Raw genomic sequence first — 12,229 nt, 5'->3', positions numbered from 1 at the left:
AATTCAGAAAGAACAAAGCTTCATTCAAACTGTTTGGGAATCTCTCCGAAATAAACTTAAGTGAAATTTATTTCATGAGAAAAATAAAAAAGGGTGTTTGACTTTAGGGCCAGAACACATTGGCTAGTTGGTTTAGTGTGTTCCACACATCCTCTCTCGTCAGGTTAACGTCAGAGCTCATCGGCCCTATTCAGCATGTAGAATCAGCATCAGACATCGGCTGAAGAGAGCGATCTGACTGGAAATTCAGTAATAAAGCAAATCGCGAGTGTGACATAGTGAATGACATAGCAAGTAGACATGTCAAGCCAAGAAGAAACACAAAAAGGCCAGCTGTAATTTCACTACATTTCTCAAATATTTGCAAACGAATTGGATTATTAGATTATCAGATGTATCCCTCCATGGTGAGTGAAAATTACTGTGATACTGTGGTATCATACTAGATGCTGCTTCATGTTTTGTCTGTGCCATTTGGAAGTTTGGTTATGCTTTGCGAAATGAGAAAATGGACAACTGTCTGTTTAATTAAATAGACATGTCCTCTTGTGCACACACAGAATGTGGCTCTTGTTGATTTTGTCCGGTTGGTGTGTTGGTGTGCACATGCAGCATCCAACGTGATGCATCAGCTTGGTGTATCCCAGACCTTAGACCAATAGTATCGTTTAAAATTCTATAACGGGACACTTTAAAATAAACTGTATCATTAAGGTTGCAACTGGTTGTAGAAACCCACCAACCAATGCTGTTGAGCACCACTGATGTCAATCCTGGCATCACAACTTCTAATAAATTCTTTAAATAAAGATACAGCATTTATCCCACACTATTTGTATGAAGCGCATATGAAAACATTCCACAAATACTGACATACTTTTTGTTGTGTAATTCGGCCAACAAGAGTTTTTGTTCAGATTTTTCACTCAGACCAAATGTGATCTTGAGAGCAGTGTCAGCCTCAGGGACTCACTAAAACATTTAACACGAACGTAAAGTGAATGACATAATAAGCGACTCTGACTGCCACGTGCGTCAACCAATCAAAAGCAACATTCGCTTGTTTCCTTTAGAATTTTGGGCCATGCGACAGGAGGAGGGATTTGCGCTGGGTTACTGGGTTCCTTTGGTGTTTATAAAAGAAAGCTTTTAGGCTGATGGCCAGCGCAGCTCCCAGATCAGCTAAACGCTAATGACGTTCAATATCACATCAAGCAACATGCTGCTCTGCAATCAACCTTGAAGAGAAGCACTAAAAAACAAACCACATTACAGAATTACACAAACCACAGTTAAAAGTTCACCTCGGCTGTTTGGTAATAATGATTACGCAATATCATTTAGCAATTAATACTCAAGCATAGATAGCATCTGAAACAGACCATGAAAACCATCTATGGTGAGTCTCAGATTTATAATCTTGGTGTGGAAATGGTGTGTATGGCCTTTCTTGGTCTGAATGATCCAGCGTAAACAGGAGGCGACCGATTTACCAGAATAACAAACTAAAGCTTGACTTCTCCTCTCCATAGTGTGGCTTTGAGATGCATTAGAGAATATGGTCATTTCACGGGCATTAAGCTGATCCCTAAATCCAGTTAGACATGGAATAAAAAAGCATATAATAATAAGCTCATCTCTTATCGGGTTCACTACAAAAGACTTCCATCAGCAACTCCAGAAAACCACCACTAGGGGCAGTCCAAAGACATGCCATGATCACATTTAACGAAGGAAAACTAACTGATACTGGTACAATCTTGCCTCGTTTAGCCTCATTCACACTACGAGCGACTCACAGCGACAAAGCGACAAGCGACCATTGATTTTAAAGGAGAGAGAGCGACTTCTGGCGACCTTTGTCTATGCGAGCGACAGCAACCATTGGTGACCAGGTGGGCGTGTCGAGCGATGCGACAAATCCTTCGACTTTATGCAAATGAAGAGAGACTTTCTTGAGCGACAGCCAACAGACTGGTTGTATTCTCCGTGCTGTAGACCTACACATCTGCATTTGCAGCAGGTCGCCACCCAGAGCGACAGGCATCTACAAAGTCACTCACAGTATGAATGAGGCTTTTGAATTGAATTTTAAGCAACGTTAAAATATTTCCAGTCGTGTAATGATTAATTATTAAATGTACAGAGTCTGGCTGTCCTGAGAAAACCTTGCACTTACAAACGAGGAAACAAATGCAGTTAATGTTTGAGAATATTAAGTGGATATTTTATGAACAAACCACTGAACTGAGATATTAAACTTCAGCTATTACCTTGTAACTCTAAGGGTATGACTTTTTGACTTGGACCTGCAAGCAAAGCCCTAGTAACTGAGTTGCTAGGCAAGTCTGTGGAACGTTTTTCTCTCCAGCCCTCAAACAGCACTTAATAGAAAATTAGAGTCTTGCGTGGTTTAGCTGGAGCACCGGGTTCAGCTGGAGGTTCAGGTCAGGTATGGAACAAGAACAGAGCACATACCACATATCAGACTCAATAACTAACAAATGTTGAGATTTAACAGAGGAATTTGTTTTGCACATGATAGAAGATGGAGGGGAAGAAATTTAAAAAACAACATTAGATTTTTTTGTTATTAATCATTTGTAATTTAAGCTTTTAAAGTTTAAAAAGTACTGAAAAGGTTGTTTGTAAAGTTTTATGGCCCTTTCCATACCCCTATCATAGACAAAAAAAACTGTTAACTGTAAAAGACTCATTTGAGAATGTTTTAATTTTATGGGTTTCCAACTCTTTGTCATCACAGAATTAACAATAATAATGAAATTATGTTGATTTTGATATGATGCTTCACTTTTGACTGTGTGACTGTATTCAGTGAGAGATGTGTTCACGAATCAAAAATAAGAGTTTGAGTTTGCTATATAGCAGTTGCGGCAAAGCATAAATTCTTGTACATTTGGTCCCACTTTATATGAGGTGTCCTTAACTACTATAAACTTCAAAATATAAATACAATGTACCTAATGTGTTGATAATGTATTGCAGAACACTTCTGGTGATATTAAGGTGGGATACGGGTCAGGATAGGGACAGATTTGGTGTTATGGGTAGGTTTAAGGGTGGGTTAAAGTGTAAGGGAAGTACACTACAGTACCTGACAAAACTCGTCAAAAACACTAAATAATAACTTGACTTCTAGTTGATCATTTGGTATCAAAAGTGGCTTATGAAAAGGCAAAGGCCCCTATATTACACTTATTTTACCAAAATACAATAGGATCATGCCTTGATTGTTAATAATTTAATTAGGACAGTAAACTCTGACTTTGCTTAGAAAAAAGTCTTGTCACTTAACAGAAATAATGTAGGTTATATAAAGTCATAGTGCAGTGGAAAAAGAATAAATATCGTGTATGACTCCCATGAGCTTGGACGACTGCATCCATTCATCTCTGCATCGACTCAAATAACTTATTAATAAAGTCATTTGGAATGGCAAAGAAAGCGTTTTTGCAGGACTCTGAGAGTTCATCAAGATTCTTTGGATTATCTTCAATGCCTCCTCCATCTTACCCCAGACATGCTCAATAATGTTCACATCTAGTGACTGGGCTGGCCAATCCTGGAGCATATTTTTTTGCTTCAAGAGAAGGAGTGTTATCTTGCTGAAGAATGTTCCCTCTCCTGTGGTTTGTAATGTAAAAGGTAGCCCATATAAACCTCAGGTTGTTGGGTTCCAATAGGTCTTCTGCAGTATTTGTGATGATTGGGATGCAGTTCAACAATGATTCATCTAAAAAACTTTTCCAAATGATCAACTAGGTGTCAAGTTATTTGTTGCTCTTACAACTGAGATCGACAACAAGACTTTTGTTAAGGAAGTGTTATTATATATGTAATTACAGAAATATATTACAGATGCAATTACATGCAGGTATGAAATCAAGCATAAGCACAATGTAAAAACATGTATTTACACAATAAGTACATTGTAACGAATTGTTAATTTGAGTGTAATTACATATTACTCAAGGACACATAACATAAAGTGAGACCGTACCTTTACCCATTTCCAAACAAACTTGCTTCATTCCCTTATACAGCTCCTTGATCAAACTGCTTTCATAAAAGATGCAAAACAAGCCTTGGAAATTATGATGCAACAGCATATTCAAGTATGCTTCCAATCCAGAGTGCGTTTTCATTCGCAGTGACACAATATGTGTGTAATACTGAGAGAGCATATACACATATACACGTTATTTGCTGTACAAGCTGTTCAATTGCAGCATGCATATTTATGAAGTTTAGATGAGAGTGAAATGTAAAATATATACTTTATTTCCCTTAAAAATGTTTTTAACTAGATACAAAATAGACATTCAGTCCAAGCAGTCATGTTTCTGTATATTCTACAAACTCTCAGTTGGAATTTCAAGGTCTTCATCCAGCTCACTTGAATATCAACTATAGAGAGGATGCGATATCCTGTTGGTATCCGATGGGAATTGTAGTCCATTCCGGCCTGCTGAAGAGTCAATTGTTCAGCTCTAGCATGAAGGACAAAGGCTGTATGATTCCCTCTGGATCACACACACACACACACACACACACACACACACACACACACACACACACACAAACACACTATCACTCTCAAAGCAGCATCACAGTCCACAGCTTAAGCATGCTGAAGAACAAGAAAAGACACACTCCAACAACATTAGACCACATCAGTCCTCCATTAGTATTAATCACTCTAAAAACTTCTTGAAAGTGCGTCATATGACTACAGTACATGAGAAAATTAATCTCCTTATCAGGAAAAATGTGGTAATTTCAAGGCTGGCTGGTCTTTTATGCTATACTGTGTATATGCAATGGTAAGAATAAATACTGTTTATATTGATATACACAAATAGTTTGGTAAGAGTGTATTTTAAATCTATTGAAGGACACACACAGAGTGAGCTGCTGCAGGGAAAGTGCATAATCAAATTTTCCCAAAAGATAAATCAAGAATATATTTAGGGCTTTAAAATAAAATATAGTAAATATGTATAGTTTGAAGAAGTTTGTGCTGCTAATAGCTTGGTTATCTGCACTGTTTAAAGTGTTTGAGACGTTGTGTTTCCCTCAGTGCATAAATGTACAGCTCAGTACAGTGATTTCTTCATCTAAAAATGAGAAAATCATGAAACTATTTCCATCTTGCTGACAGAGGAGCATGAGCCTTCAATATCTCATAAGATTGATTTATAATTGAAGTAACTGTGAAATTACTATTGTAAGGAGTTAGAATCAGAATGATTTTGGGAACTTCTGTTTTAAAAGGCATTATTTTTGTCTATAGATTGTACTGTTAAAATGGAATAACATATGTAAACATATTTAGTAATTGAAAGATAATACAATTAAATTCAAGCAGAAAATAAATCGCAAAAATAAATTGCAGCCTACAAAATTTCAACTACATTTTTTTGCTTCTCTTAAATTTTCCTATTTTTAAAATTTGTATTTAATATTTTTCTGTAACATATAAATTTGGGTGTATTAGTTTTTGGACCGTTGTCGTAAATTATTTTGTTAGATCAGTTCCAGATTTGGCTTCAGTACGGACTAATCTAATGTATATGCACAAATATAACATTGTGTAGCTTTCTATTAAATATTTGAATGTAAAAGATAGATTTGTGAGGGGTGTACTCATATGCTAAGCACTGTACATTCATTCTCAGAATCAGAATCAGAAAGAGCTTTATTGCCAGGTATGTTCACACATATGAGGAATTTGTTTTCGTGACAGAGCTTCTACAGTGCAACAGGATAACAGAGACAGGACAAAAAACAGAGAATAAATATATTTAAAAAAAATTGAAGTAAGTAGTGAGTGCAAATATACAAATTGACAAGTGTGTGTCTGTTTGTTTTCATAACCTTTTAATATCAAAGCATTTAATCAAAATATAAAAACTACCAGGGCATATGCTGTATAATCGCAAATTCTGCCAAAAAACACAGACATATAATTTTTTTGGTTAAGACTAAATTCAGTAACACAGATGGAAACGTGTGCTCACAGGAAGTAGACCGATGTCTGAAAGCAGTATTGCGTCATATAGAAGTTTCTAAGGAAATCATTACGAAGGAACTGTCTGGAAACAACCACATGCATGTTGTTGTGTCCGTGATCACTTGTGCTAGTAGGAGGTGTGCTGTTAAGAGGTGAATCTCACGTAAAACTCTTTCACTGGCATGTCTGCACTTGAAGTATTAGTTAAAATGTCAAGAAAAGGACTCTAGGTGGCACCATAGGGACAAACTTACATTTTCTACTGTAACACAATCAAGTAAATAAGTTGAAAAATCACATTTGTATGCAACATAGTACTTATAATCCTTATTTTATTAGGGATATTTGTGATCCTGGAGCACAAAATAAGTCATAGGCGTTCATTTGATATCTGAAAGCTGAATAAATACGTTTTCCATTGATGTGTGGCTTGTTATGATTGGACAATAGGAGACATACACCTACAATCATCCAAAAAATCAAAAATTCCTTAAAATACTTAAAGTTGAGTTTTAATTTACTGTACTTACAATAGGAAATTTACAGGATGTCATCATGGAAGATGACCTTTACATAATTTCCTGATCATTTCTGGCCTAAGAGAAAAATCTGACATTTTGACCCATTTTTGAGTATTGCCAAAAATATACCCCTTGCAACTTAAGATTTCATGGTCTGGGGTTACATTTTACAAGTGCTCGATTATTTTCCCCCTGTTTGATGCTGTCCTAGTCTGATTCTGTTCACATTCTCTTCAAGTCCTCAGAAATTTCCCCAGGTATTACAGACCCTAAAATACACCACACCACATCAACTCAATATCTCGCATCAAAAATCACACAATTCATGTGGTGCAAACTGGTTTAGTGTTTTTTTTTAAAGGTACTCAAAAAAAAAAAAAAAAACAATTCCTGTAAAGCAATAATGTGAAGTGAAAGTCATTTTTGACAGAACCTTCCCACAGGTTCAGAATGAGTCACAATCTGGTTTTAGAGTATAGCACAACTCAGAAAACACTATATGAAAACCAACCTGCAGTGGAAAATAAAATAAAATAAGGAAGTTTGAAATGATTGTGGCTTTTCAAGTTCATGCTGAAAAAAAAAAAAAAGAAGCAGGAAGTCATGTTTAAAAGACTTGAGAGCGCAACACTTCTAGAGAAAGGTTTTAGAGAAGCAAACGCATGGGGAAAATGGTGCTTAACAGGGTGATACTGTCTTTAAAAAAAAAAAAAAAAAGACCAAGAAGCCAGTAAAAGACATTTTTACTCAAGGGCACATGCTTTTCAGAAATGTTTCTCTGGATTGAGTCACAGATTCAAATGTCATCTTCTGATATGTAGTGTCAGGCGCTAAATGACTAACAAGTGTTATGAATGTCTGAATAGCACAACAATTCAGTTCGATTCACCATTTTTCTAGCTTTTCACAATGTAGATTGCACAAAAGCAGCTTAACATTGATGAAGAGAAGACAATAAAAGGCCGTAATATTTCAAATTGTTCAAATGTTGTCAAAAAAATTAAAGACTTTACTTTTAAAATACCTCAATCTTACTTAAATTGTTACTCTCAGAAGTTTGTTACACACGTTCAAAATAAGAATAAATACACAGTGACACTGAACATTTTCTCTATATATTTAAACGGGCACAAAAGCGACCAAAGCGTAAAGGTGTGAAATTCTACTGAATCGAGCGTACATCTAATTAAAAATAGGGGAATGTAGATATCACTCATGTGTGAATATGCAAACTTTTACACATACGCAATTCTGAGAAGGTAAAACTGCTCTAAGAATAAATCCATCACAGAACAGGAAAGAACAGAATAAAACCAAAAAATAAAACAAATTGTACACCACCAGCCTCGTTTAGCTAAAGCTAGAAATACGCGAAAATGAAACTGTTCAATATTTATCATTATCTTATGGAAAGATAAACCCAAAAGCCACAACGCTGTAATCGTGCACTGAATAATAAGTCACCAAAAGATAGATCAACCAGAACAAAAACAAAACTTGAAAGTGATCAGTTATCTACAGGATATACAGTACTGTTCATGATCAAGATAGTTGGTATTTGTAATACACCACACACCAGACTGAAAACAGTATGCAGAAGCTACCCTGTAGGTTGATTGATTTTTGCATTCATGTAAGAATGAAACCTTTTGATAACTATGATTTTATGAACGTGTTTTGCTAGAATTGTAGCATTAAGGGATTACAGAACAGCATGCACAGTTCATCTGATGCTTAAATAAAGTGTAATTAAAAAAAACATCTAACTTCTTTATTTCTGGAGGCTTAGGTTGTTTTATGTGACTGAATAGACACAAAGTGAAGTTTTACAAACTAATTTCGAGAGGAGCATGTGATATGGTTGATCGCAGGTAGTCTCTCATCTGTAATCAGTCAACCAATTGGATCATTCCAAACTCACTATAAATAGCCCAACTACCATTACTCCCTCATCTTCGTTTTTTTGAAGAATCCCCCATCCAGCCCACCTCCACCTTTCCTCCTTTACCAGGGGGAGCTCTCAAGAACTACCTGATGTTGTACCCCCTCACATGCTCTTTAGCCGCATTTCCACTGTTGGGCCAGTGCGAGCCAGCGCTTTTATCGGGGCAGGCCGTGCCAATAGCATGAGCAGTGAGGCCCCCAGAACATCCCCCGAATCAAACGTCACACAACCTATCGAGTTCAGTGGGAATCAGGCAGGCAGATAAAGCACACCATCGCATTATCACGAAACGATTAAAATGAAGACAACCGAAACAAACAAACAACACGCTACTGTACAGCATTACATTATGTCTATACGCACAGGTATGTGTATTTGCATTCGTTGTATTTGTTTATTTGCCGACCGACTATTGGCATCGTGCATCAGGTAGTCTCACCACTAACGGAGGGATGACCCAGCGCACCATCCATAATATAAAACCACAGAATTTTTCCAGTAATAACTCGGAAAAAATGTATTTTATTACATCCTCGTTTTGATAGATGCCGTCAAACATTCAGCCCAAATGCTCCGGAGAGACCTAAAACATTATTTTTTCCATAGGCTATATATGACACTTAATAGGTAATTCCCCTTTATTTAAGAGAATAATTTAAGGATGTTGCATATTATTCAGTTATCTTAGGTAAAGGAACCGTTATGTGTTTCAGGACAGACAGTGTAAGAGCAAGTAATAAAATATAGGCTTCGTTGCGCTTAGCAGCTATCCACTAATAAAGCTCTACATTTCAAATTTCATTCTTCAATTTTACCACATAATATAAAAACATAAACACTTGTTTGAGGTCATCGAACACTTTTTTTTTTCCCAATCTGTTTGTAAAGCAGCACTGCGCAGGACAGGATGACAGAACAGAAGGTAGTTTCTGATGGTTTCACTCACCCCAAAAGTGCTCTGTCTGCACGATTTGATTATTATCATGGATTCCAAATACTTTATAAATAATATTTATAACAACTCCTCCGTTGATTGTAAATATCACTAATAAATTAAAACTACTTTATTATTTTATGCAACAGCCTTACATTTAAAAGGGAAACATATAGCGATTATAAGCAAAAAGACCCCTATTAGGTGTTTTATGGAATGGCCTATTTTAAACGGACCAGCTATATGTTTTTCTTTCCCTTATTTATTTTTTGGCGCATGTACTCATGTGTCATCGGAAAACTAGTGTAATGGCGGTCCGCCATCTTTACCAGACTCGGGCAAACTCCACCTCTCCTTCACTCAGCCCCAAAGCCCCAGCTGGCTCTCTTTGGCCCAAGGTATTTGGCGGGCCAAAAAAGGCCAAGTGCTGGCCCAATCAGGCCCCAGAAGTGACAGTGGAAACATAACTGGTCCTGGCTCACCCTGGCACGCTCGCTTTAGGCACGATAGTGGAAACACGGCTAGCTCAGGCTTCTCTCCTGGCACAGCATGCCCAACCTTCTATAATCATTAAGCAATATCTAAGTCTTGAAATTGTTTAAAATGTCCCGGTTCATAAAATGAGCACTTCTGTGCACCTATGAGCAAGCAACCTTGATGTTCAGAAAATAAAACTGTATTTTCTGCTGTTTTTGTCTGTAAAATCTTCAGTACTCAAGTCTGCAAACATTTTCAGCTCTGTTCATTGCCTTCTTTATATACATCAACTGTGCAAAACCACAGCATATACTCTCAACGTGCAGAATATACCATGCTATTTTACTCTACGCTTCTGTGCATATTTACAGCACGCTCATCTGTGAAACAAAGAGCCTTCAATCAAGTCGTTCACACATATGAAATAGATTAAACAAACACTTTTATTTCCCATGACATCAATGATGCATATTATTAAAAGACATGTTTTCGCTCATGATGACAATGTGAGCTGCAAAGTAAAAAAAAAACAACAGGTTCTGCAGCTGTGCACCATATCTTCACACAATCATTCTTCATCTTCCTTTGTTGTATTTAACATGTGGTTTGACAGACCTCAACATTCGTGAGAAGTCCAAGTAAAAACTGACTGCCAATTGTCAAGTCATGAGAACCCAAGTGTCCTGCAGCAGCAAATAATAAAATGATTCAAGTATTAAATTAAGAGCTTAATAAGCTGTCCATCCATCCACGTATCACATCAATTATACTACGGTTTGCAGAGAAGACTTACAGTAGAGTGAACATTACTCTACAACAACTGTGGAAATGTTAAAATAATTGTCGCCCCCAAAAAGCTGGGCTATTCTTAGAAGACATTGCAGAACCTCTTTCAAAGCATGCTGATTTATTATCATGGCATTCGCGTAGATGCCGATTTCACAAAGGCTGCCAGCTGTCATCCAGCCTGAGCTCAAGCGTTTATACAAAGTATTTTTGTGGCAGGGAAACCGGTATCTCATTTATGGCCTGTCCCCTGCGGTCAGGAAATGTTGCAGTTTCATATCACGAGTAAGTGAAGTCTTTAATTCATAGATCTTTGCCAACAGCACACACATTCAGACATCAAGAATAAAGAGAGCATGAAAGTCAAAGTATTAGACCATGGAATAAAAGCCTATTTTAATTCATAGCTGAGACATACTTCTCTGGTAGAACTGAAGCTTTAGCAATATTTTGTAATTTTGTTACAAAACACTGGCTGACTTTGCTTCACATTTCACATGCATGGTTAACGGTTAATCAATGTACAGTTCCAGTCAAAGGTTTTTGTTATTGATTTTGAAAGAAGTCTCTTCTGTTCAGCAAGATTGAACAAAATTGAACAAAAATAAAGACAGAATTTGTGTGAAACATTGTATTTGTAACAATTACAGGATTTTTTTATGCAAATATAGTTTTAAATGGCACTTCATTCAATGTCACATGATCTTTTGAAAATTATTAGACTATGCTGATTTCATCTATTATTATATACCTCTATTATAATTTGCTTATAATATTTTTTCTATTACTAACTTATTATCTGTCACCTAGACCTGCTGCCAGACGCTCCTATGCCCAAAGGTAGGATCTACCCGGTGTCCCTTCCGGAAACTAAGGCCATGGAGGAGTATATTCAGGAAGCACTGAGTCAGGGGTATATCCGCCAATCCACGTCACCCGCTGCCTCCAGCTTTTTCTTTGTGGCCAAGAAGGATGGAGGGCTGCGTCCATGCATCGATTATCGAGTTCTGAATCAAGGAACAATTAAGTTCCGGTATCCCCTTCCTCTCGTCCCTGCGGCCCTGGAACAACTCCGATCCGCCAAGATATTCACGAAGTTGGACCTCCGCAGCGCCTACAATCTGGTCAGAATACGTGAGGGGGACGAGTGGAAGACGGCGTTTGTGACACCTACAGGGCACTACGAATACCTGGTCATGCCCTATGGTCTGGTCAACGCCCCCTCCGTATTCCAGAACTTCATTCACGAAGTCCTCCGGGAGTTCCTCCATATCTCCGTCATAGTCTACATTGATGACATCCTGATTTACTCCCGGAGTGAGGCCGAACACCGCCACCACGTTGCGGAGGTCCTACAAACCCTCAGAGACCAACAATTGTACCTCAAGACTGAAAAATGCTCCTTCCACCTACCGTCTGTTCAGTTCTTGGGGTACATTATTGATCAGAAAGGGGTTCGCATGGACGAGGGGAAGGTGACTGCCGTTGTCTCCTGGCCAAAACCAACAACCATTAAAGAACTCCAGTGATTT

This window comes from Danio aesculapii, chromosome 3, assembly GCF_903798145.1.
Source record: "Danio aesculapii chromosome 3, fDanAes4.1, whole genome shotgun sequence".
NCBI lineage: Eukaryota > Metazoa > Chordata > Actinopteri > Cypriniformes > Danionidae > Danio > Danio aesculapii.
Note: the sequence above shows the minus strand (reverse complement) of the source record.